The sequence below is a fragment of the Podarcis cretensis genome (genome assembly GCF_951804945.1).
Source record: "Podarcis cretensis genome assembly, chromosome: 1".
Lineage (NCBI taxonomy): Eukaryota > Metazoa > Chordata > Lepidosauria > Squamata > Lacertidae > Podarcis > Podarcis cretensis.
This window is the reverse complement of record NC_137170.1, coordinates 17,742,541-17,766,427: the sequence shown is the minus strand read 5'-3', so window position 1 is coordinate 17,766,427 and position 23,887 is coordinate 17,742,541. Positions and strand designations below refer to the sequence as shown.

General features: G+C 45.7%; 1 protein-coding gene and 1 long non-coding RNA gene across 2 annotated transcripts in view; one reads left to right on the top strand and one right to left on the bottom strand.

Moving 5' to 3' along the window:
• The window catches only part of BEGAIN (brain enriched guanylate kinase associated), a 197,689-nt gene that overhangs the window by 128,344 nt on the left and 45,458 nt on the right, over window positions 1-23,887 (bottom strand). The gene's annotated exons all lie outside the window — the stretch shown is intronic.
• LOC307213078 lies at window positions 22,616-23,207 on the top strand. Its single transcript, XR_013837370.1, has 2 exons — window positions 22,616-22,768; window positions 22,939-23,207. It is a non-coding gene; the product is annotated as an uncharacterized lncRNA (long non-coding RNA).

The window sequence follows — 23,887 nt, the reverse complement described above, 5'->3', positions numbered from 1 at the left end:
GCAATCCAGCAACAACTGAGGGGCCAGAGGTCTCCATCCCCATTTTGAAGGCATGACAACATAGTGTTGATTGGGGGAGCCAAATTAACTTCTGGGTAGGTGAGCTGTTTATCACTCAGTGACTGCAGCAATGTGATGTTCTGCATTGATGAAACAGGAATCAGATCAGTCAGCAAAGGCAGAGCTAGCTTGGTGCCTGAAATCATCTTCGACAACTGATTGAGGCAGTTCATGCCAATGGAAATTGAGTAAGTTAATTGGTTTTGATTCCCACAGCCACAGGCCTCTATGGGTCAGTGTGCACAGTCCTATCAAATAAATGGTGATTTGTCCTCACCCTGAACAGCTGATGTGTATGAATGTACCTTATTTGAAAGGTTTTCTGATGGCCAGGCATGCAGAACCCCACTTCAGCACAGGAAAGGTAGTAGATAGAATCTGCCAACTTTCTCAGCTGTAAAATTCCTTGAAACTGCACAAAGATCAGAAAACACTTCTGATATCTCTCTCTCTCTCTCTCTCTCTCTCTCTCTGAGCATAATCATAGCCATTGTGTGCACAAGACAGGTACATTTTTTTGCCCTTGGTATATGTGCTAAAGGTGTACATGATGGCTGGTTTGCAGATGAAATAATTTTTGGTCTAAAGGTAAAGGGGCCCCTGACCATTAGGTCCAGTCGTGATCGACTCTGGGGTTGCAGTGCTCATCTCTCTTTACAGGCCAAGGGAGCCGGCATACAGCTTCCAGGTCATGTGGCCAGCATGACTAAGCATGGCAAACCAGAGCAGCACACAGAAACGCCATTTACCTTCCCACCAGAGTGGTACCTATTTATCTACTTGCACTTTGACGTGCTTTTGAACTGCTAGGTGGGCAGGAGCTGGGACTGAACAACGGGAGCTCACCCCTTCACGGGTATTTGAACTGCCGACCTTCCAATCGGCAAGCCTTAGGCTCTGTGGTTTAACCCCAGCGCCACCCACATCCCTAATTTTTGGTCTACAAAAGTGCTAAAAATCCTCTCCAAATCTATCGCCTCAATATTATCTTGAGATATGGGTCACTCACTTGCTGAACCACTGCAAAATGAAATTAGCCCTGGACTATTGACCCTGTATTAGTGGAGCTTAATTTCTTCCATGATATGTGAAGACCTTGTTAGTTTCAACATTCCATGGGTCATTCCTTTATAATGAATTCCTGCTCTAGCTTGAGGCACTGACTTGCTGAGCAGCATTAGAAGTTAGATCACCAGTCTCAGCTTTCCACAACCGGCATGTTGCTGTAAGAGTTTTCTCTCCTGGTCAGTACTGAACTAATCACCCCATTAATATTCATTCTTATTACCAACTGAAATTTGACCTGAAAATCAGTTAAATCGGTGCCTGAAATAGAAAGATCACTTAGGCAGAAACGGCCAGAGTATTTCCTATCCCTTATTTGAAATTAGCATTTAAAAATACATTCACCTAACTAAAGTGAAGTGTCATAGTTTAGTGGAAGAATGTGTGCTTGATATGCAGGAAATCCCAGGGTCATTTCCTGATACCACATTCACTGGCAGTGTGGTATAGTGGTAAGAGTACTAGACTAGGCCTGGAGAGACCTGAGCTCAAGTCTGTTATGATATGAGTACTACGCAGCTGCGAACAAGCAGTTCGATGTTTACATCACATGATGGGTCTAAGCATGGGACAGGATGTTCCAGGCGATTCTCAGGGTTATGTACTCTGTGTAACATGAGACCTTCCTGTTGTTTGTGTCCAGGAGGACTGAATCAGTTGCTCGGAGGATTCTGAGTGAGCAGACATGCTTTTGTACAGTGTACAGTCAGAAATAAAGTAGAGATGTACAGTCAGGAATAAAGTAGGGGTGTGCACCTTTCATCAGGGAGGTGTCACCTATTCAGATCTCCCTGGTCTGCCAGAATGCCAGCCAGGGTAGGTCACCGGAGACAGGCCCCGACAAGCCTGGGAAGAGGAGCCAGTCTTTACCGAGGGGGCCGGTTTCCAACAAAGTCCATCTTTGCTGTGACTCCTGCAAGACCTGCTCTATTTCCAACTGGCCTAGGAGGGCCGGACCCTGGCTGACTCCAGGTATGAACCTTGCACCTTAGCTGTGAGCAGTGGTGGAGCTTCATGCTCCAGCACCGGGGGGTGGAGAGCAGGTGGGGGCGGGCTGGTGTGCGTCCTGGGGTGTGGTGCACCACCCGCAGGGGCATGACACACGTCCTGGGGGTGTGGCATGCCACCTGCGTGGGCGGGGTGCCCAGCATGGGGCAGCCACAATGGCACCCTACTGGGATCGCGCTGCTGGGGGCGGTGCACCCCCCCACACTCCTCTTCCTCCACCAGTGGCTGTGAGTCCTGCAGGAATTGCTGCTTGGGATGCCTAGAGAGACTACTGTATTGAGGTGGGGCATTGTTTAAGAGTTTGTCTTGGGGTTAAGATTTAATTTTGGAGATGCTTAATGTTTGCTGTTATCGATGGATTGCATTTATATTCCACCTTCTCCCTCCAAGAACGTTGAGGTGGTGTACATGGTACACCTTCTCTTCATTCAGTGTGGTGTAGTGGTTAAGAGCAGTGGACTCATAATCTGGTGAACCAGGTTCGATTCCCTGCTCCTCCACATGCGGCTGCTGGGTGACCTTGGGCCAGTCACACTTCTCTGAAGTCTCTCACCTCACAGAGTGTTTGTTGTGGGGGAGGAAGGGAAAGGAGAATGTTAGCTGCTTTGAGACTCCTTAGGTAGTGATAAAGTGGGATATCAAATCCAAATTCTTCTTCTTCTTCTTCTTCTTCTTCTTCTTCTTCTTCTTCTTCTTTCAACCCCGTAACCACCCTGCAAGGTAGGTTAGGCTGAGAGGCAGCAACTGGCCTAGTGAGCTTCATGGCTGAGCGAGGATTTGATCCCTGGTCTCGCAGGTTCGAATCCGACACTCTGACCACTTTACCACCACTGGGTCTCTAAACAGTAAAGTTTTAGATAGAAGTGCAGCACATCCAACAACAGATGGGCCTATGGGCCGGCTCAGCAGTGCCAGATTTAGGGCACAGCCAAGCAAGGGGGCCCAACATTGTGAAGATCCATAACTGAGAAGATCCATTTGGGGGCGCCAAGTTTTGGCCTTGCACAGGGTGCCATATTATGAAAGAAGAAGACTAAAGTCCGCTCCTGCTACTCAGTCTGCTGTCCTGGTGTTGGCGGACTACCTCCTCTTCTCCTCCACTTGTATGTCCCCTAAATCTCCCTAGTGGTCCCCTTGACCCCCTGGAGCAGATTTGGGCAGGGTGTGGGGCACACACAAGGGGAGGAAGAAGTCCAATTGCACATGTGGAAATCCTTCAGCTGATGGGACTTGTTAGCCAAACCTGTCCAGAAATAATAACTCTCAACATCCCAACCATTGACTGTGGTGGCTGATAGGAGTTTGAGTCCAAGGAGATCTGGAAGGGGCACCGACACTCATTATCTGCTTTGGCAAGCAGCACAGATGCTTTAAATGGTAATAATAATCCCTGTGTTGTCGTTTTGCCAGCCTGGGAAAATGGCAGAAGGTGGTGTGTAAACCAGACCGCTTATGACAGCCTGGGAGCAGATAAGCCACCGCCAGGCTCACCACCATAGCATGCTGATTTCAGATTACTTCTGCGTGGGTTCGTTTAAGTATATGTCTTGTTCATTTTAGATTAGCTGAGTGGAATGATCACCGATGGCCCTCTATGAGAACTTGTCGTTCGAGGAAAATGTTGGCAAAGTCATCCGGGAACATGGGACAGCGCTGTGACTCATCCGGAGAGGATCTTGTGTATGCAGCAGGCACAACATTTTAATGACGAGAAACAGGAAGCAGGGGCAGCCCGTGGAATCACAAAGGGTTTTGAGTCACAGGTGACAGGTCCCCCCTGCCTCAATTACTACAGTCTCACAGCTTACAGGGGAATGCAAGCTGGAAAAGGCTGACAGGCCTCCAGTATTCTGCCATTGTTTTTGTTTCCTAAACCTCTTGAAGAAGGATTGGCAGCATCTGAGACGGCAGCAATGTATTCCTAGGGTCTCCTCCATGGTGTGTGTATGTGTGTGTTTTAAAGGCTAAAGCTGGGCCACAAAGCAATTGCTTTGCATGCAGAAGAAGAAGAAGAAGAAGAGTTTGGATTTGATATCCCGCCTTTCACTCCCTTTAAGGAGTCTCAAAGCGGCTAACATTCTCCTTTCCCTTCCTCCCCCACAACAAACACTCTGCGAGGTGAGTGGGGCTGAGAGACTTCACAGAAGTGTGACTGGCCCAAGGTCACCCAGCAGCTGCATGTGGAGGAGCGGAGACGGGAACCCGGTTCCCCAGATTACAAGACTACCGCTCTCAACCACTACACCACACTGGCTCTCACTGGTCCCAGATTCAACTCCCAGCATCTTCAAGGTAGAACTGGCATAGACTCTTTGTCTGCAATCCTAGAGACCTGCTACCAGACAGTGTAGACAATACTGAGCTAGATGGACCAACGGCCTGACTCTGTATAAGGCAGCTTCCTGTGATCCTGTGTTGACTGGCATCCATCTGTCTCGGGAGACAATGGCAGAGTGTGCCTTCTGGGGTGAAGTCATACTGTTGGAGAGTTACAGCGCCTGCTGTGGCTGTAGAGTCCGATTCAGGAGAGACATGTTTTGTTGCAGCTGGGCAGATGAAGGTGCCTGGCTGTGCTGCTGCAGGTGCACCATGATGTTTCTTCTCACTGTTCTCCTCCCAGCGGTCATTTATCCTCTGGTCACTGCTATGGATGCTCAACCTATGTTGTCTGTCTCCAGGCAGTGTGGGGTCATCTGCAAGGGATTCCCACACGGCGGGGTTCATGTCGCCAGGCTTCATGCCATGTTTGCAGATATCTTTGTAATGCAGAGTTGGTCCGCCAATGGGCCTGTTTTCCCTGTAGACCACATCCTTGGGGATCCTGCCATCTTCCATTCTGTGGACATGACCAAGCCAGTGTAGACGTCGCTGAGACAGGAGTGTGAACGTGCTGGGAATGTGGGCTTGGGAGAGCACACCTTTGAGACGCTGTCCTGCCATGTGATGTTTCTGTGCAGATCCTATTAGACCAAGGGTGCAGAACCTAGGGAACAAATGCAACTCTCCAGGTCCATCTTGGTCAGACTCTACTTAGATGACACTCCTGTGACGTTAACACATGAGAGTGCTGGAGGTGAAATAGTTAAACAAGTTACCCAATCAGAACCCAGGGGGTGGAGTCATAGGGACCATAAAACCAGCTCTGGGAGGGGTGAAGGAGGAGTTGGTTGGGAGTTGGGTGGTTGGTTGGAGTGGGAGTGAATTGGGGTAGAGTCAGTGGGTAGGTTGGTAGGGACGCAGGTGGTGCTGTGGGTTAAAGCCTCAGCGCCTAGGGCTTGCCGATCGAAAGGTCGGCGGTTCGAATCCCTGCGGCGGGGCGCGCTCCCGCTGCTCGGTCCCAGCACCTGCCAACCTAGCAGTTCGAAAGCACCTCCGGGTGCAAGTAGATAAATAGGGACCGCTTACCAGCGGGAAGGTAAACGGCGTTTCCGTGTGCGGCTCTGGCTCGCCAGAGCAGCGATGTCACGCTGGCCACGTGACCCGGAAGTGTCTCTGGACAGCGCTGGCCCCTGGCCTCTTAAGTGAGATGGGCGCACAACCCCAGAGTCTGTCAAGACTGGCCCGTACGGGCAGGGGTACCTTTACCTTTACCTTTTACAGTGGGTAGGTTGAGTTAGTGTAGTGAAATAAGCTGAGTCAGGAACAGTTAGGGGCTAGGAAGACAAGTAAATATCTGAGAGGTGGTTTAGTGAGTGAGAGCAGGTAGCGGAAGTTATAGGTCTGGATAGGCACCCCATGACTGTAATTGACCAATACCGTTTGTGAAACCACACGCTTGTTAAACTGCAATAAATAAACAGAAGCTTATGTTCCAATTTAACCCTGACTGGACTCAGTATCGTACCAGGTAGGGCCTGGGTGGTGGCAGCGAGAAATAAAGTGGTGGCACAGGGATCAATAGACGGTGAAACGTCCGGGGACCCTGTGTGATTGCCACAACCCCCTCCATAAGTCACCTTCTCAATAGCCTTGCTCCATGCTTCATTGGATGCTTTTTCCTCCGTAAAATGTCCTTGAACTGTGATCATGCTTCTTGCTTGCCTGAATGGAGAGTGGCATGTCTCTGTAGGCAGGAAGCCCTGGGTTTTTTGTACGGCTGGAATGTAGCCTACTTCAGAAAGGGAGGAGCCATATCAGTCGCTCTGCCCCACTTTTGCCTTTGGCTCAGCCAACTACCAGCATGCAGCCCCCCTCCAGGTTGCCTATGATGGGAGTGCTGGGAATGATTTCACCCCCCTGGGCATTGAAATGGTTGCTCCCAGAAAAAGAGACTGTAAGCCCCTATCCATAGGGTTAAGTGAGTAATTGAGTTTGCTGCCCGTCCTTGCAGTGGCCTTTTAATTGTGGCTTGTCAGCACAATTTGCAGGCTTCGAGTAATTGCGGAGCTATTTTCTTCCCGAGAGATTATTTTTATATGCGTACGCTCTAATTTCGGTTTCCAAATTGGGAAGCTCTAAGAATGGAAGTACTCATCTTTCCCCCCAAAGATGCACAATTCAAAAAAAGGGAAAGAGGATAGGGTGGGTGGGTGGGTGGGGAGAGAGAGAGTGAATGGGCAAGACTTGAGAAAAAAAGGACGTAGGGCTGTGCCAATACACTCGCAGCCAATTAGCAGGAGTGAAGCGGCACTCTGCTTCAATAAACAGAGAAAGCAGGCTTGGAAAGGGAGCAGTGCAAGGAAGAAGATGCTCCCTGGAGTCTGTACATGGTTACTGGCTCTGTTGCAAGTGCCACGTAATATGCATTTGGCATCTGTAAGAAATCAATCTTTCAGGGCAGTGGCAGCTAGACTTTGGAACTCCCTGCCTATTGATATCAGGCACTCACCTTCACTGTACCTGCTCAAAGCTTTTGGTTTGCTTGTTTAAGCAAGCCTACCCAGATACATAAAATTGATGAGTATCTTAGTCTGCAATTTTACATTATAATGTATGTTTTAAAACTGTTGGTTTTATTTTGGGGGGCAGAGGGGGAAAGCAGGCTAACCTGTTTTTAACATTGATTCCCACCCCCCAGTAATTTTAATGCATATTTTATGTAAAGCACTTAGAAGTTTTGATTATTAAGCACTATGATGTTAAATGAAATTGTGAATATTTTTCCCCTGACCTAGAATGCTACATGGTTATGCCAACCTGGGGGACGCAGGTGGCGCTGTGGGTTAAAGCCTCAGCGCCTAGGACTTGCCGATCGAAAGGTCGGCGGTTCGAATCCCTGCGGCGGGGTGCGTTCCCGCTGCTCGGTCCCAGCGCCTGCCAACCTAGCAGTTCGAAAGCACCTCTGGGTGCAAGTAGATAAATAGGGACCGCTTACTAGTGGGAAGGTAAACGGCGTTTCCGTGCGCGGCTCTGGCTCGCCAGAGCAGCGATGTCACGCTGGCCACGTGACCCGGAAGTGTCTCCGGACAGCGCTGGCCCCTGGCCTCTTAAGTGAGATGGGCGCACAACCCCAGAGTCTGTCAAGACTGGCCCGTACGGGCAGGGGTACCTTTACCTTTACCTTTATGCCAACCTGGGACTCAGGGAAATTACTATGGCTAAGGAGTCCCACATAAAAGACTGGGGGTTAATTATAGAATTGTAGAGTTGGAAGGGACCGTGAGGGTCATCCAGTCCAACCCACTGCAATGCAGGAATCTTTTGCCCATTGCTTTTTTTGTCTGGGGGACGCGGGTGGCACTGTGGGTTAAACCACAGAGCTTAGGACTTGCCGATCAGAAGGTCGGCGGTTCGAATCCCGTGATGGGGTGAGCTGCCATTGCTCCCTGCTCCTGCCAACCTAGCAGTTTGAAAGCACGTCAAAGTGCAAGTAGATAAATAGGTACCACTCCAGTGGGAAGGTAAACGGCGTTTCTGGTTCGCCAGAAGCAGCTTAGTCATGCTGGCCACATGACCCAGAAGCTGTACGCCGGCTCCCTCGGCCAATAAAGCGAGACGAGCGCTGCAACCCCAGAGTTAGTCACGACTGGACCTAATAGTCATGGGTCCCTTTACCTTTTTACTCAAAGGTACGCAGTCCCTGCACCTTTTTTTTCTTACCAGAAGGTCACCAATTAAAAGAGTAGCACTTACTGTAACAACATCATAGTGAGTACAACCACCTTTATTTCTATAAGAAAAGCACTGCTTTTGCCCAAGGTGGGGTTTGAACCCACAACCCTGAGATTAAAAGTCTCATGCTGGGCTATGTCAGAGCACTGTGGCTGGAGCTCTCCTACTCTCAGTGGTCAAACAGGAGAAGCAATGGGATTGCAACCACCACCTTTCCTGTGGATGAAACTTGTGGTTTGCCCTTTGCCCTTACCCCCGCCCTCAAAAATAATAGATTCAAAAGCGACTCGACTGCGTTCTGGGGAAGGTGAGGACTATACATTTGAGCATACTCACCTGGCACACGTTTACAACATCAGGGCCAGCCCAAGACAGTTTGGCACCTGAGGCGAACCACAAAATGGTGGCCTTCCCTCCAGGGAAGAAGGGGCGAGTGAAGATCTACATCAGGAACGGAGGGGGGGGGGAATGAAATAAAGATATACATTGGGAACTGGGGTTGGAGGAGAGACCACCAGCAGCTCCTATTCACCAAGAGGCTGTTGTAGATAGAGGTGGCATGAGAGGCAGGGAAGAGCTGAGGCGGTGACAGGTCTGGCCTCCAAGGAGCACAACGACAGCTGTTGTTGTTACTGCAGCAGGGGCAGTGGGTGATGTGTTCTTTGGAGGCTGGATCTGCTGCCCCATGGATCCTGTCGCTTGAGGCAGTCACCTCACTTTGCCTCATGGGTGCGCTGGCCCTACACACCATGGGTAGGCAAACTAAGGCCTGGGGGCAAGATCTGGCCCAATAGCCTTCTCAGTCCGGCCTGCGGACAGTCTAGGAACCAGCATGTTTTTACATGAGTAGAATGTGTGCTTTTATTTAAAATGCATATCTGAGTTAGTTGTAGGGCATAGGAATTTGTTCATCCCCCCCCCATATAGTTTGCCCCCCCACAAGGTCTGAGGGACAGTGGACTGGCCCCCTGCTGAAAAGGTTTGCTGACCCCTGCTGCACACCATACATTTAAAGCACTACCCTTCATAGTGTTACAATTCTCAGAGTTCTGGATTTACCTATAAGCTAAACAAGCTATAGCTTAGGGCCTTGTTCTCTTGCGGGCCCCCCAAATAATTAAAGGGGGAACCCCCCCGGGTGTACATTTCCAAAATATAAGATAAAAAACAAAATAAAACCTACATGCAGCAACAATGTTGTGTGTTGTGTAGGCTCCTATGATGTAAGTAATGGGCCTCTCCTGCTAGCCTGCTCCCTAAAATATCACTGGTTTGCTCATTTCCATATAGCATATATTCAGCACAAAAAACAGCGAAAATTTGTTGTTGACAAAGGACAGCTGGACATATGAAGGGCCCATTAGCTCCAGTAGCTTAGGGCCTCATCAAACCTAAATCCGGCCCTGCTCAGAGTAGTCCAACAATCAACCTCTCTTCCAAGGGAGCTCTGAGAATTGTAGCTCTGTGAGGGGTCTAGGGGGGGGGGGTCTCCTCACAACTCTCACCACTCTGAACAAACTACAGCTCCCAAAGATCTTTGGGGGAAGGCAGGACTGTTTAAAGCGGTGTCATCAGTGTTTTAAATGGATAGTGTAAAATGTGGCCTTGATCCTTGCCCAATTTGTAGCAGACGTAGTCGCAGGGGCTGGAACAAAATGAAACTGTTCCGACTTGTTCTTTTTACTGTTGCCAGGAGGTGTAATGTTGCTATGTTTATAATACTGAGTATTTATTTTATTTTTTTGCATGCTGTTGTATTTACCATACGTTGCTGTTTCGTTATTGCCGTTATTATGAAATGATTCTTGCAACTGTTAGTTTTTACAGTTATGATATACAGTAGTACCTCGGGTTAAGTACTTAATTCGTTCCGGAGGTCCGTTCTTAACCTGAAACTGTTCTTAACCTGAAGCACTAGTTTAGCTAATGGGGCCTCCTGCTGCTGCCGCTCTGCTGGAGCATGATTTCTGTTCTCATCCTGAAGCAAAGTTCTTAACCCGAGGTACTATTTCTGGGTTAGCGGAGTCTGTAACCTGAAGTGTATGTAACCCGAGGTACCACTGTATTCCATCCAAGGCAGTTAGCTCAGTTGGTTAGAGCGTGGTGCTGATAACGCCAAGGTCATAGGTTCAATTCCAGACACACATTCCTGCTGTGCAGCAAGTTGAACTAGATGATACTCAGGGTCCCTTCCAACTCTACGATTCTCGTTGCTGAAAGTCACTTTTTAGGCAGTATATAAATAAAGTAGTTGTGCTGACGAAATAAAGCTGCTTGAGCAGTAAGTGGAAATCGCACAGGGAGTCTCTGTTTCCTGTTACTGGTATGAGAGCATTGTCTTTAACCTTTGCATTCTCCTGCTCTATTCATGCAAGTAGCAAAGTCCCATTTAATGTTGGCAAAACAGGTTGCCCTGATACAGCAGGTGGCTCAGTCTAAGCCAGGCATAGGCAAACTTGGCCCTCCAGATGTTTTGGAACTACAGTTCCCATCATCCCTGACCACTGGTCCCGTTAGCTAGGGATCATGGGAGTTGTAGTTCCAAAACTTCTGGAGGACCGAGTTTGCCTATGCCTGGTCTTAAGCGATAACATGGCAGGTGCAAAAAGTCTTAGAGTGGCTAGATTGATGGAAGCAATACGAGTCATGTGGAGATGTTTGTGGATCTTGTAAATAATAATAATAAAGCTGCTAACAAGAAGTTGATAAATACGGTATGTCCCTGGCCTGCAAATACCAAAGATTCATGGAGAACATTCATACCTCCCCTTTCTCCTAACTTCCCAGGAGCTGTATAACTCAAACTATCTACACATCATCCAGGGTTCACCCACAATATCCTTCGGGTATTGTTGCACTACAACTTCCATCATCCTTGGCCATACTGATTGGGGCTGATGGGATCTAAAGTCTGACAGCACCGGGAGAGCACCCCCCCCACTCTGTTTATATGCCATAAAAACAACTATAGGTGCCAGAGGCTGAGCCTGTGAACTTGTACATGCTGTGGCATGAAATCGCCTCCTGAGAAAATTTAAAGAGGCCTAGAGAATTTCAATTTCAAAAATGAACCTAAGAAGACTTCTTCTTTTTAGTCTGGAATGTGCTATTATTATTTTTTAGTAACAATATATGACAGAACGTAACAATACAGTGGTACCTCGCAAGACGAAATTAATTCGTTCTGCGAGTTTTTTCGTCTTGCGATTTCTTTCGACTTGCGAAGCACGGATTTTGGAAAAGCTTCAAAAATCACCAAAGTCTTCAAAAACCTCAAAAAAGGCTACCACACCGCGTGCTATGAGTTGCTCCTCGAAGTCAAGTCGCAACTGCACCCCCTGAATGCACGGTTTTAAGAAAAAGGAAACAAACTTGCAAGACAAAGGAAACAAACTTGCAAGACGTTTCCGTCTTGCAAAGCAAGCCCATAGGGAAATCCGTCTTGCGAAGCAACTCAAAAAACGAAAAACTCTTTCATCTTGCGAGTTTTTCGTCTTACGAGGCATTCGTCTTGCGAGGTACCACTGTATATGACAGAAAGTAGAAGAAAGCCAACACTGAATTAGTTTTCTATATTCTAGCCAATGAGGGAAATGAAATTATGGACTTCAGAAATGAGGGGGGGGGGAGCGATATGCAATTCAATGCTGTACATGTCTACATAGAAGCAATTCCCATTGGGTTCAACAAGGCTTGTTTCCCGGTAAGGTGGTTCTGGGGTTGCGCCAAACTGGTCTCTCAAACTTACCCAATCGAGGTGAAAAGCAGAAAAGAAAAAGAAAAGAAAAAACCTAATTTCAAAGGCAACGAGATACGTGTGAGAGATAAACTTTCACTTTGTGTTTTGACAGCTAAGGGAAACGCTTTCAAATTCTGGTCTGGAGAAAACGTAATTGGCTTCACTTGTTAGTCTTCAAAGCACTTTGATGGTAACATGGCCTGCTGCAATGCACAGGGCTCACATGCACACAGAATGGCTTGTGGATTGCAGCTCAGGTCTCTGAAGTTGAGCATGGAGTGGGGTTTAACTTAACAAGCTATCAGAGGCAGCAGAAACCTACAGTAATAAAAGTGATATTGATTGGAGGGAAACAGAAGACTGTTCCGAGGTTGTATTTCTTAACTTGGGTTGCTGACAAAAATAAAACAATAGATATGGGGGGGGGGGCATGTGGACAGTACCAAACAAAGAAAATGTTTTCCACCCCGTCTCTCTCACACATATTTCACTGGAGCATTGTTGAGTCACCCAGATACTTCAAGGCACTGGTATACTTAGATGATGCAATTCAGGTCTGGTTCTAGCACACAGCAATCTTAGACAGCTGAGGCATTGTGTGAAATTATAAATGGCCACCATTTGGTGCCTATGGAAGCATTGTGGAAACTGCCACCAGCAGGTAAGTTTACCAGAAGCAACTGACATAGAAGTGGACTCACCAGAGGATACTTTATCACTTCCCCGCTCAATTAGGAGCCAGTCCTGACTTAATTAGGTTAAGTCCTGATTTATTTGCGGCCTGTCCACCAATTTTGCTGCCCTCAGGGTAGCTTGACTTCAGGGGATAAGCAAGAATTCATTGGAGCTTTGGAGGCCATGTCAGGCTCAAAAGCCCTAGGTTAGGACTGGGCAATCTGTGGGCCTCCCAAGTGCAGTTAGACTGCAACACGCATTATTCTTGGCCAGGCTTGATGTGGTTGATGGGAGCTGGAGTCCAACAACATCTGGAGGGTCACAGGTTCCTCAACGCTGCCCCAGAAACTCTAAACCTGTTGCTGCCTGCATTGCAATGCAGTGACTTCTCAAGAAAATAAAAAGAGTTTGCTGGATTTGACCAACAGCCTATGTGGACCAGCATCCTGCTCTCACAGTGGCCAGCCAGAAGCCCACAAGCAAGACCTGAGTGCTGTTGCACCTTCTGAACTTGTGATTCCCAGCACTTGGCATTCAGAGGTTTACTGCCATTGAAAGCCTTCCCGCAACACAAGACAACTCTCTACGAAGAGAGAAAGATTCTCGAAGCACACACCTACTTTACCAGCTAAGGTGACTTTCCAAATAGCTGGCCCTTGCTTGCTTCAGTGGCAGCTGTCACCAACTGGCACTTACATAGGTTTAGTATTTCCTGCCGGTGCCTAATGTTATCATTCTGATCTACATAATACTTGTGCAAAGGTTAATGATTCTTACATTCATCCTCGTTGTGCGAGACATTTGGCAGTAAAAACCTCTGACACCAATTGGCTGAGCTGGTCTAGTGGCTCTGAATGTTCAGTTGCCTAAGGAGCAAAGCAGTCTGCATAGCAAGGGGCGAAGAGAAATGGTCATTTGGGATTGTGTTAAAACCCAAGGGTGGACCTTGGCAACATGGCACCTTGTGCGAGACCAAATTTGATGCTGCCCACCCTCATGCCGCCTTCCCAAAGCCGGCTAAGGGAGGTGCTGGGCTTTGGGAAGGAGGTATAAGGGCTCTGGCAGGGGCCTAGAGCCCTCCCTTCTTCCCAAATCTGGGCACACATTAACTAAGTTTTGGGAAGAGGCAGGAGGACTCTAGGATCCTTCCAGATCCCTCATGCCACCTTCCCAAAGCAAGCGCTTACTAGGCCTTGAGAAGGAGGAAGACTTATGGTCTCTGTGTGTGGTTTTGGAGCGGCACAGCCAGGGAAAAAACAAAGCTGTCCAGGGTTGTAAAGACTGCAGAGAGAATAATTGGGTGCGCTCTTCCCACCTTGGATCAAATCTATGCTTCCAGGTGCCATAAGAAAGCTACAAAGATAGCACAGGATAGTGCGCACCCCGGAAATGATCTCTTTCAGCTTCTGCCTTCTGGAAGAAGGTACAGGGTCATAAAGACTAGGACTAGCCGCCTGAGAAACAGTTTTTATCCAAATGCAATTTTGGTTTTAAACAGTGTGAGGAGTCTCTAGGAATGCGGGTGGAGCTGTGGTCCAAACCACTGAGCCTCATGGGCTTGCCGATCGGAAGGTTGGCAGTTCGAATCCCCGCGATGGGGGTGAGCTCCTGTTGCTCGGTCCCAGCTCCAGTCAACCTAGCAGTTTGAAAGCACATCAAAGTGCAAGTAGATAAATAGGTACCGCTCTGGTGGGAAGATACACAGCATGTCCGTGCACTGCTCTGGTTCGCCAGAAGCGGCTTAGTCATGCTGGTCACATGACCCAGAAGCTGTACGCCGGCTCCCTCGGCCAATAAAGCCAGATGAGCACCGCAACCCCAGAGTCGGTCATGACTGAACCTAATGGTCAGCGGTCCCTTTACCTTTACCTAAGGAGTCTATATTGTATTTAAAAATGGGGTATCAGAGTTTTTAGGGGGCTAACCAGGCTGGGATAGCAGGCTTGTTGGTTTTTGAATGTCTTATGTAGATTTTTCAATTTCATTGTTCTGTATGGGAGAATGACAATAAAGATAATTGTATTGTATTGTATTGTATTGTATTGTATTGTATTGTATTGTATTGTATTGTATTGTATCATACTGGAAGGTGCCCCCTCGGCTCAGCACCCTGTGAGGGGGAGCCAGTTACACTGCCCTAAATGTGCCTTTGTAAAACTTCACACAGGAGCAGGCTGACCCGGAAGAGGTCTAGAAACTGGTGCTCTGTAAGTCTAAGTTGGGGTGGGTTAAGGCAGATGGTTCTGCCTGCTGGAAGGATTTGCTGAAGCTCGTCTTTTGGGTCTCCCTAACTCTGTGATTCTATCACGACACACAGCTACACATCCAATATTTCTAGTATTATCTATTGAATTTGTACTCTCCCCTTCAAGCCAAAGGTTCCCAGATGTAAGCAAGTGATAATATTTATCTTCTGGCTGAGAGGAGTTTTCACTTGCTGACTTCTGCAAATTGAGAGGCTGTTAGAAGTACAAGAGCAGATCAGGCTGTGCTGCAGATTCCCTCTGTAACCCCCCCCCCCAACTCCCATCCCTTGGCACCATAACAGAACTTTGCCCATGATGGCTAAACCAAAAATTAAATATCACACTAGTTAACAGTGCCAGCATTCTGTGCCAATGCATAATGTAATGCTGAAGCCCTTAGAGGCTGACCATCTCTCCCCCCCCCCCAAAAAAAATCCAGCTTCATCCAGCTTTGTTTTGTAGGAGCACTAGGTAATTAAACTGCAGCTGGTTTTTATTTATTGTAAATGCCTCGTCTGACTTGGCTAGGAAAGCAAAGTGTCTGTACCTCTGAATTATCCATCTGTATGGCTGCATTCTGCTTCTTAAGACTGGTCTGTTATTGCAGATCCGAACATTAAATATTTAGAGGCCTAGAAGTTCTTGCATTTGTTATACTTTGGGCTGGGTTTTGGAGGGTGGAACAGGCATGGTTCAATAGATGCTTGAGAAGCCTCTCCCCCCTCCGCCCTTTCCATATTTAAAGTCCCAGGCAGGCATCAAAGAATAGGATGCTCATCCATTCCTTTGTGGGCCATACTCACTTGGGTGGATAGGCTTGATTTTAACGCAGGTATGTAAAGCGTTGTTGCAGATCAAAGTGAGCAAGAACAATTCCAGGAATAAATATGTATAGGGTACAAGGCAGGAAAAACCCAGCTGCCTTCTCACTTCAGCAGTTAAGGGCCTTGTTAGAGTGAAACATAATGTATGCCTCAGACTGTACTTTCATTGCACTCAAAGGACTATGTTGGGGGTTTTTTTGCACTTGTTTGTAGACACGGTTTGGGGCTGTGCGCTTTCGAGTCAGCTGTAATTAGTGGGGTGTGTGGGTGTGGTATTTATTTATTTATTTATTTATTTATTTATTATAAAGCATCGTCAATGCAAACATATACAGCCAACCTACATAAATGCAGATCCTTTTTTTAAAAAGAAAAAGTTTGTGATTAGTTTAGCCTCACTCCCAAGCTCCGAGAATGCACACTCAGTCTTGTGAACACAACTCTGCAGCCTGGCAAGTCTCTAATAATTAGGCACAGTCTGCTTCAGCAGGTATTCTGGCAGCTGGGGAGGAAAACGGCACACGGGCATTTCAACAAGCAGTTTCCCCTGTACTCGTGGCTAATTTCTGAGGATTTCCCAATTCTCTCCCCACCAAAGTTATCGTTAGGGCTGCAGTTCAAAAGGGTCAGGTGTGACACAGGAGGTCTGCACACTTCTTCCACCAACAAGCAGAACTGCTGCACAGAGATGTACATGCCTCTGTGTCTGTTCATAGAATCTTCTTACACCAGTTTCTGAGTTTCGCCCACACACTGCTGATTTCATTCGTTCTTTCTCCTCTAACACCATTGGACAAAAGCAAATGAAAATGAGAAGAATCCCAGTTTTCAAAACGAGGGAGCTCAGCAGATACTTGTGCTGTCATTTGCTTAAAGAATTTTGCTTTTTTAAAAAAAATTCAGTATGAGCTGACCTGATCCCTGCCTCCTGGACTATTGTGCTGATTTTTCTTCTCTCTGAATTTTGCAACACAATTATTAGCTTGAAAACATAACATGCATTTTAAATGTGCTTTTGAGACCATATCGAAACATTTTTTTCTTTTATTAATTTCATAACGTTTATATATCTCGTGGTTTGCTTTTAAAAAACCTCAAAGCTGTTTACAAGTAAGTGAAATGATGAAATTATCAATAATCGTAAACAACTGATTTTAAACATTAAAAATAATTAAAAACCTGATTAAAACACATGTCAATATTCTACATATCTAGGTAGGCTTGCCAAAAAAACCCCTAATTAAAACACTAAGCTAAAAACCTGATTAAAACATGTCAATATTCTACATATCTAGGTAGGTTTGCTGGAAGAAAAATGTTTGTATCTGGTGCTGAAAAGAGTACAAGGAGCTGTCTGATGTCAAAAGGCAGGGAGTTTCAAAGTATGTGGGCAGCCACAATAAAATACCAATTTCCTACAAATGTGGAACTCAGAGAAGTATCATGATTGAGAAGGCTGGGGGCAGAAGCCACACCTTCAGAGAACCTTGCAAATACTAATTGTATCGGAGATTTCTACAAGAGGGGAGTTCCAAAAGCTAGCACTGCCACTATATTCTTTCCCTGAAGATGCCACCCAGAAACAGTGCATGACTTTTTTTTTAATGTTTTTATTATTAAAGTGTTTTTAGTGTTACAAAACAAACAGGGAAAGGTACACATCTACTGTCTGCACTTTCAATTCATATCCTTTTTCAGTTTGTTTATATTTAGTGAGAGATGCTTTTGTCATAGACTTCTTGCGGTTGGCTTCCATCAGAGCGAGGGGGTGCAATCCCTTGGCTGCAGGACTGTTTGAGTTCACAGTGGCTTCCAGAGAATTGCTAGAGCAACCAGTATTGCTAGGAATGCCTTGTGTGTCCTACAGGGATCTGTCCAGGGTCCTGAACTACTGCAAAGTAGCCTGCCCTGCAGCTGTTGGCAGCACTCCTGAAGGTTCCCAACGTGAAAGCCAGCAGTGGTAGATTTGGGGGTTTAGCCTCCCAAAGATCCATTTTGGACCAAACTCAAGATTTACCAGAGTCTGCTGTTGGTTTAAAAGTGTTTCAAGACTGGGAATTTCTAGGAAGGTTGCCAAACTGAGTGCAGACATTGAACTATAATGTATTCTTCTTCAGAGAAGGGCTTGAACAATCTACAGGTAGGGTTGCCAACCCTTGACATGAAAAATTATAGCACCTGGGAGGTACCAAGGTTGTTGATGGAGCCAGGGGGAAAAGACTATGATTTCTGGCAGAACCAAGACTCTGGTGCAAAATCTGCCTAATTACCAGAGGTATATCTCTGGGACTCCAGCTCCCATCAGCCTTGGTCATTAGGTCCATGCTGGCTGGGGCTGGTGGAAGTTGTAGTTCAAAGTACCTGAAGGACACCAGGTTGGGAAAGGATGAAGCCAACGATTCAGTTATTGGTAGGAAAGAGATATCAAAGACAGAAGAAAATAACAACTTGAATTTCAGATTCAAGTGTGCTATAAACATTTATGAAGTCTCGTATTTGGTTCAAGCTCCAAGGGCTGACAGAACTTAAATATATATCATGTGGTCAATACTGAAGCTAGCATTCCAATCTAATATGGACAGCTGTGTGCATGTTTTATTTTAAGAAATAAACCAAGAGATACAAAACAGCTTTGGTGGTAGATTGCAAAATAATTTCTGTTGGTGGGAAATCATGCAAAATGTAACAGTAATCCATTAACTTCATTTTTCTATAAGTATGCCTGTACCCCTGTGTACAAAAATATTTTTTTGCATTTGTATTCAAATAACTTTCATTTGGAGTAGACTCATTGAAATGAATGGCCATGGCTAACTTGGGTCAGTTCATTTCCATGGGTCTACTCTGAGTAAAAGTTGCATGAATACATCCCATGATATCCACAAATATAATATTTTTACCTTTTCAATAAATGACCTTACTCTTATGCTGTACATTGTCTGATATATTGAATAAAGCCTGTATACCATTGGTCTCTGGACAGAGTATTATCTTTTTATTTTATTTAAGAAATTTTTATACCACTTAATTATTCAAATTTCTAAGTACAATGGAGGCTAGTTCATTAGGGCAAATGAGGCTGTGCCACACCAACCTCGGTCTGTCCTTTGCCAGCCCGTGATCTGCCAACCTTTTAATTTCAATCAATCAAGGAACTGCCCTGTGTGTCTGCTTCCTCCTCCTCTTTTGTCTCAATGTTGCCCCTTATAGAACTCATCAGGGAGGAGGATGGGAACAAATTTAGAACAGGTTGGCTCCATCCATCATTTGCTCTGGCTCCACTCACTATTTGGGTTCCCTACTTTCTGCCCCACACATCCCAACAGCCACCAGCCACCCCTGCCTGAGTGGTGTACATAAAAGCAAGCCACAATAAATGGGCCAATACAACAACAGAAATGTATCATAAAATCCTGTTTCATGCAGCAGAGTCAGCAAGAGCCCAGGTTTACCATTGAAGCCTGTTTGCATCATATATAGTCACAAATCTATTTAAGTATTCTTAGGCAAGACACTGCCTTTTACACACTTCCGAATAAGTGCTACTCAACCTCTGCTGAGAAACTATTGTCCTTCCTATTCTTCGCACAATGATGAGTCACTTCTATGTCTATTTTAGAATGACAAATGGAATACTTCTGATTGACTCTCTACTATACAACAAGCTCATGGTATCATCTGACTCTTAATAGCAAACAATCTTGTTTTGCATGACGCAGGTGGCGCTGTGGGTTAAAGCCTCAGCGCCTAGGACTTGCCGATCGAAAGGTCGGCGGTTCGAATCCCTGGGCGGGGTGCGCTCCCGCTGCTCGGTCCCAGCGCCTGCCAACCTAGCAGTTCGAAAGCACCTCCGGGTGCAAGTAGATAAATAGGGACCGCTTACCGGCGGGAAGGTAAACGGCGTTTCCGTGTGCGGCTCTGGCTCGCCAGAGCAGCGATGTCATGCTGGCCACGTGACCCGGAAGTGTCTCTGGACAGCGCTGGCCCCTGGCCTCTTAAGTGAGATGGGCGCACAACCCCAGAGTCTGTCAAGACTGGCCCGTATGGGCAGGGGTACCTTTACCTTTACCTTTATGTACCAAGGACTACTGGACTGACTTCAGTCTTGCACACCTGAGCAACTGCTACAATAGATACCAAACACAAGAAATGAACTTTGATTCCAGCATGCATTCGTGATATTCTAACACCTTGTAACTTCAAAAATCCCTTACTGATTTTTTAAATGTCTAAAGATAAATCATCACACAGTGAATCTAGAATGATTTGTAAAAGATCTTTTATTTTCCTGCAGTTTTGCCTGCCTTTTCTGGATAAACTTTCCCCTACATTCCAGAATCTCGCCTTGGGTATAATGAAGTTCTGGCTTCAACCTTATTGACTCTGCTCCTTAAATAATATTTTTCCAGAGCGCTGAATGGTTAAGCTAGGAAGTAATCATCACTTGTTTGAAATAAGGACTGTATTTGCCATCGTGGCAATTTCACCTCCTGTTTTGCCTTATTAATCTGGTAACTTTAATTACTGGGATACAAATATCCCAGGAAAGTGATCAGATAATAGTTGTACTCTGAGTGAAGCACCAATGTGAAATTTAATTAGTCCAGTTCAGTTACTTCATGATGAAAGACATACCCAAGAGCCTCAGATATGTTGACTCAAATAGATCATCCCACCCATCTCTATTATTTATACAGCACCTTTAGATTTTTATCCATCATTTGGACTGGCAGCAGAAGTCCACCAGAAGCAGGGAGAAGAATGGCATATCCTAGCCATGGTTCCCCCTGGTTCCCCCAATCTGGTTCCCCCAACCTGGTTCCCCCAATGTGTTTTGGATTCCCACCATTCTTTACCCTAACCTCTGACCTTGGCCAATTTCTCCTTACTTGGAATCTCCTAGTCTCTAGGCTCATCTAGACTTTCCAGATACAGGCCCACACTTTCAAACTGTGTGTCCGAATGGGTTTTCTTTGTCCCCAGTGCTTTTTCCATGGAAAACCTGGTTGCTGTTTGCTCTAATTCAGTGGTAAAATACAGGTTTTCTGAAGAATGGCAGATGAAGATGATGGACTATATGGAACTTGCCAAACTGCCTGGAAGACTCCGGGACCAGAGAGAAGAGACGGTGGAAGAAGACTGGAAGAAGTTTAAAGAATATTTTAAAAAATATGTTAATATTTAAATCTTAGAATAGCTTTGGAAGTGGATATAGGCTGTAGGGTTAGAAGTAGAAGATAGTGTATTTTAAAACAGTATTATCTGTAAGTAATAAAATGTGAAGATTTTTATGGTTAAAGTAAGCGTGATGAAAAAAATGGTTAGAAATGATGATATATGTAACTGCTAAAGATGAGGTAAAATGAAAATCAGATAGGGGGGATTTGGGGAAGCCCACCTAACAATGTTTAGAAAAAATAAGGACAAGTCAAGAATTTGTTCGTATTGTTTGTTTTCTGTTTGTGTTGTTTATATGTGTTATAAAATGAATATTTTTTTGGGGGGGGAAACAAACAAATACAGGTTTTCCTGGGGAATGCGCTGTAGTGGTGGGGGTGGTGATGGAGAAACCGCCTGGAAACACGGAATAGAGGTAAGTTTGGATGAGCGCTGTGCTAATGCAAAGGAAAACGGAAGGAAGCACTTTAAAAAATAAACTGATGCAGCATAAAATGTCAAGCTTCATTTAAGTCAACGTTATTCTTTCTACTGTACCATCAGTGCACACAGAACTTGATATTGTTATTTGTAACATAGGACATCAGTCAATGAAATAGTTGTGTGCACACAAGGATTAGTGTTAGGAAAACAAGACTTCTCCCCCTCTCCTCCCACCACGTGCCCCCACACTGTTCCCACATCTGCTCCAGAGGGTTGGGGGGAACCCCCAGAATGGATTTAGGGAAAGCTGAGGAGAATATTCCATTGTGCAAGGATAAATCCTTGTGCTGACAACACTGTAGCCTTAGTGTTATGTTGAATACAACCCATAATAAGCAAAAGGAAAGTCCCAGCTCCAAAAAATCTACAGCCAACCTGATGCCCTCCAGACAGTGTTGGACTCCAACAAACGTAAAGTGAAGCATGTCAGGGCAAAAATGTTTAATTCCCCATAGGGCCTGAGCTGACAGTGATGGACCAGGAATGAGAACTTGGGGTCACTAGGATAACTTGATGAAGATGTTGACCCAGTGTGTGGCAGTTGTGGAAAAAGGCAAAATCCACCATTAGGAAAGGAATTGAAACGAAAACTGCTAATATCATAATCTATGGTGGGACTGCATTTGGGATATTGTCTACAGCTCTGGTGACCTCGCCTCGAAAAGGATATTGCAGAGTTGGAAAAGGGTCAGAAAACCACAGCCAACATGATCAAGAGGGTGTCATGGCTCCCCTATGGTGAAAGCTTGCAGTGCTTGTGACTCTTTATAATTATGCATGGCATGGAGAAAGCAGATAGAGAAAAGTTTTTCTCCCTCTCCCGTGACATTAGAACTTGTGGACATCATCCCTGACCACTGGTTATGCTGCCACTGGCTGATGGGAGCTGAGAGTCCAAAACTACCTATCGAGGGCACCAACTTGGTGAATTCAGTCCATCCTAAACTGAAACAAAGTAAAATTTTTGTATGGCAAGGGGCTCATCATCCCCCTGAGTTTGTGGCATAAACCAGATTTAAAATGTAAAGCTTTTTTTAATAAAGAAATAGTTATGAATAACTAAAATACCCAAGACGGTAAGGAATAAGAAAATGTGGTACTGACAAAGAAAATATCAAGGCTTCCTCTCTGTGGTGCTGCACAGTTCTTCTACCTGTACCAATCTTTGATGGCATATAATCATTCTCCTGACCCACTCTCCAGCAAAGAGAATACGATATACAGGATTACATCACAGTATTGAAGCACTGCTTCTTGCTGAGAAGTTTTGATGTGAAGAAGAATTCTGACCCAGCAGTTGTTCCGGCTGCCATGGAAGCAGACAATAGAACCCTGCCCCTTTCACTGGGCGAGTGCTGAGATCACACATTTTGCTTCTTTAGAAGAACCAAGCCCATATGACTCAGGCTGAATCCATCCCTGAGCGCATTTCTCTGGGAGTGGGTCCTACTAAATTCAACATTACTAGAGTTTCCTGAATAGACATACCTAGGATGATGCTGTTTGGGCTTTTGCGAACTTTGCTCGCTTTTTAGACTATTTGCTACTTGCTCGTTCATTTGCACTGTTCGTTCATCTTATTCTCTGAATCGCCTTCACTTTCCCACAGCGACATCACGGCATAACAACATCTTATTGGCTACGTAGTTTTTGCAAAATCAAATCATTCAGTGCAGGACCCCAGATTCAGTGGGATCACTCTTGCAACTATTCCAAGAAGGAGAAGGAAGGAAAGTAGAAGCCAAGTGAAACAAGGGTGAATGTTGAAGACTGGAAAAGAGATGAATCTCAGTATCCATGGGACTTACTTCTGAGTAGACAGGTTTATGAATGTGCTGTAAAACTGCTACAGTAAACCTCAACATTGAAACCAAAGAATCAGAGCTCTACTATTTAGTGTTCCCATCTGGCTTCTCCCATCTCCACATCTTTACAAAGATCTGTCTTGGAGTTCATGGTCCATCATCTATCTTTCAGTTTTCTACAGTGGGAGCGCCTTTCCAGTACTGTATTACTACCTTTTAGTAAATATAAATGGAGAGGTAGAGTTTAAATGAAGCCCTGTTAATGAACCCTTAACAACCCACTCACATCAGCATGCACTCTCTCTGTTTTCCTTTTAAAGCTGGGAATATGTATAGATGTCGCTGAAACTCTCTCATGACGAGAGGAAATTATCTCAATTTTTACTTATGATTTTGTGGGTAGCTGAGATATAGGAGGGACAGTCAACGTGGAGTCCTCCAGAAGTTGTTGTTGAACTATGGCTCCCACAATCTCTGGTTGAGCTGATTGGAATTTTAGTCCTCAAGTTTCTGAAGGCCACCATGTTGGCAAACCTCCTGAGCTACAGGAGAATGATGTGATTCACACAGGTGGTTGTGATGTTGTGATGTATATGTAAATGATATTGTGCAAATATCAATGTAATTACAGTAAACTAGTATGAGACAGCATGTATTATGTTAAATGTGTGGGACGCAGGTGGCGCTGTGGGTTAAAGACTTGCCAATCGAAAGGTCGGCGGTTCGAATCCCTGCGGCGGGGTGCGCTCCCGC